Genomic DNA, 3,700 nt, shown 5'->3' with positions numbered 1-3,700 from the left:
GAAAGAAAACAGACCAGTGCTTAAGAACTAGGATGGGGAAATGAGTTGATACAAAGGGCACAAGGGAAATTGGGGAGTGATGGAACTGTTTTGTTTCTTAACTGTGGCTGTGATAAACAGCTATGTTTATCAAAACTCATAGAAATGAATTTCATTGTATATGTAAATCATATCTCAATTTTTAATAATTTTATTGATTTCAGAGAGGAAGAGAGAGATAGAAACATCAATGATGAGAGAGAATCATTGATTGGTTGCCTCCTGCACACCCACCACTGGGATTGAACCCGAAACCCACATGTGCCTTTGACTGGAATCAAACCTGGGACCCTTCAGTCCGAAGGCCGACACTCTATTCACTGAGCCAAACCAGCTAGGGCTCTCAATTTTTTAAAAATCTCATGACTTTTAAACTTTAAAAGGAGGCAAAACTAATATATGGACATCAGGAAAATAGTAATTTTGGGAAGGGAGAGGATGCCTTCTGAGAGGCCGGGACACTCTACTTCTTGACCTGGGTAATGGTTGCTCAGATGTGTTTGCTTTGTAATAATTCACTGGGCTGTACTTAAGAATTGTGCATTTTCTGTGTATTCTATTTCATTTTGAAAAAGAAAACAGCATATATCTGGGATCTATGATATCTGCTTAAATGTAATGAGACAGACATATTAATCATATAATCACATCAGTTAATACATAATTACAAACTGAGAAAAATGTTTGAAGGGGGAGCCAGGAGATTCCACAGAGCTGCACGTTGGGGGTCAGTTCCAGTGTCGGGAGCTGCCCTGACCCCTTGAAACTTGTGTGGAGACGCCAGGGAAGGATGGCGTTAACATCGGGGGAGGCAGCTTGAAAAAACGCTTTCCAGATAGAAAGAACCACAAGCGTGGTCCTTCTAAGAAGAGAAGAAGGATGGGCAGCCTCGACCTCCCCATCTGTCAGGTGGTCTGCAGGTCTGCCATGTGACGAATTGAATGTCAGTAAAAAAATTTTAACAAGGATGGGGTCAAGGATAGGTAACCAGGCATAGCTCCAAGTCTCCCACTCCCAGACATCGGCGCGTCAAGGTCCTGATTAGACCCTTGTAACTGTAAATCAAGGACATTTGTAGTTTCTGTGAATAAAAGCTTGCCAAGCACTAAGCTCGGGGCTGCTGCAGGAGGAGAAAGCCTGTGGCAGTCACTGGCCAGTTCAATAAATCCTCACTTGCTGTTTAAGACCTAATTGGAATCGGTGGTCTTGTTCTCACGAATGTTGGTCCACAACATGCCACAGTTAGGATTGTCTCCTTTCCCTGCACCAGACCAACCTTCTTTCAATCTCACTAGGACAGACATTGCGGGACACAGGGAGTCAGAGACCAAGCAGGTCTAGCTTGCACTTATTTCCCTCTCAAGTGCCAGAGCTCTCCCAGTGGGTCTGTGTGGCTTCCAGTGTGGGGGGCCACTGGTAGGCACAATGGGCATTATTAAAAATATTGTCAACTGAACCAGGTCACAGGGTCAATAACAGAGCCAAGAATCTCAGGCCCAATCTCCAGATTTTCAAATCCAATGTTCAATCTCCTCTTCCCCTCGGCACATTTCTACACGTGTCCATAGAAGGAAGTTCTATGAACACTGCTAACCTGTTTCCAAGTGAGAGCAGTCAGCTCTTGAGGAGAAACATATTAACCACCTATGGCATGGATAAGAATAGATGATGCTCAAAATCATTTGATGTGTTTGGGCATGCTCCCCTGCTGCCCAAGAACTCTTCCAGACATGGATGTCCCATTTTCCTTGAAAGCTTTCCCAACTTTCCCAGACATCTTATCAGCAATCCTACGAGGTCCCTTGTATCCAGCCCAGGAGCAGTTATTTTGGAAAGTTTTAAATATTTACTGAAATTGATCCCCATGTTATTAGCAGCCAGGTTGCTGTGATCAACCCATGGCCATGCTTGTTTCATCTACCCACTTCCCGCTCTTGTATACTTAGAAGATGATTCCAGACATTATGTCACTTTGTCTATAAATATTCTAGCACTAGAGACCTGGTGCACGAAATTCATGCATGGGGGGCAGGGGTTCCCTCAGCCCAGCCTGAACTCTCTCATAATCCGGGACTGCTGGTTCCCAACCGCTTGCCTGCCTGCCAGCCTGATCACCCCTTAACCACTCCCTTGCTGGCCTGATTGACGCCTAACTGCTCCCCTGCCAGCGTGATTGGCCCCAACTGTCCTCCCCTGCTGGCCTGGTCACCCCTAACTGCCCTCCCCTGCTGGCCTGTTTGCCCCCAACTGCCCTCCCCTCCTGGCCATCTTGTGGCAGCCATCTTGTGATGACATGGGGGTTGCCATCTTATGATGACATGGGCATGGTCATCTTGTGCGAGAGTGTGATGGTCAATTTGTGTATTACCTCTTTATATATAGGATTATATAGGATGTATCTCTAAAAGGTAAAGACACTTTAAAAATACCCACAAAGCCACAAATCTCCTAAAAATTTTAAAGTTGAAGTTAACAATTCCTTAATATAATTAAATGTTCTTGTAGTGTTCAATTTTCAAATATCTAGGAAGTCTCTCTTTTTTCTACAATTTTCTTGAGTCAGGAACCAAATACTTTTGCCATTGGTTGATAAATGGTTTAGATTTCTTTTAATCTATCAGTTCTGCCTCAATTTCCTCCTGAATTATTTGTCAAAGACACTACGTCATTTGTCCTGCAGCTTTCCCACGGTCTGGATCTTGCTGATTGCATCTCCATGATGCCGTTAACATGTTTTTCTGTCTCTTGTATTTCCTCTACATTCATTTCATTATAACTTTCTCTTCATGGTCTCTCCCTCGCTAGACCGTGAGCTCCTGCAGGTCAGTACTGGCGTTTTATTTACCTTTGCCTCCCCAGAGCTTAGCACTGTAGGTGCCCACTAAATGGGGGAAGAGATAAATGAAGCTGTGTGTTCTTTCCTCCAGTAGGAAAAGGGAAGGCCCTAGAGTCCCGGCTGGATCTTGCCTCTACCTTTTGTTCTTGGGGGGCGGGGGGGGGGGCGGCTGGGCAAGTCACTCAACCTCCCTTGGGCTCAGTTTCCTTATTTCTAGAATGAAAACAATAATAGTTAGCTCACCTCCTAGGGATGATTTGGGACTTAAATGAGGAAATACATGTAAAATGCTTAGCATTACTTTCTGGGGTTGGGTCTTGCCTTTGATTTGTAAAATATGAAACATTTGTGAAGCTCAGTAAAGCGAAGCGCAGTACAATGAGGTATGAAGGTATCACACCTATGCAAACCTTTTCTCCCAAACAAGCCAGCATTTCTGAATTCGACCAAGAAAAATGAACTGCTTGTCACTATTCTCCAGGGCCAATTTTGAGATTGCTGAGAGGAGTTAGTAATGCCCCCATAAACTTTATCAGTATGCTCATTACTGGCCACAAACCCAAAGGTCACCAACAGCAAACAGTTCTGCAGATCAGCTGCAGTTTAATGTTCTTTCTCAGTGAAAGAAATGTAGAGAGCTATTATGTACGGTATGTTCACTAAACACATTCATATAATTGGCTAGTTTTCTCTTATCACTCATTTTATTTTTTAAAAATATGTTTTTATTGGCTTTTTAGAGGGAAGAAAGAAGAGGGATAGAGAGATAAAAACACTGAAGTGAGAGAAACATTGGCCCCTTGAGTGTGGCTCTTCCTAAGCCTT

This window comes from Myotis davidii, unplaced genomic scaffold, assembly GCF_000327345.1.
Source record: "Myotis davidii unplaced genomic scaffold, ASM32734v1 scaffold235, whole genome shotgun sequence".
NCBI lineage: Eukaryota > Metazoa > Chordata > Mammalia > Chiroptera > Vespertilionidae > Myotis > Myotis davidii.
The sequence above is the reverse complement of the archived record's forward strand: the minus strand, read 5'-3'. Positions refer to the sequence as shown.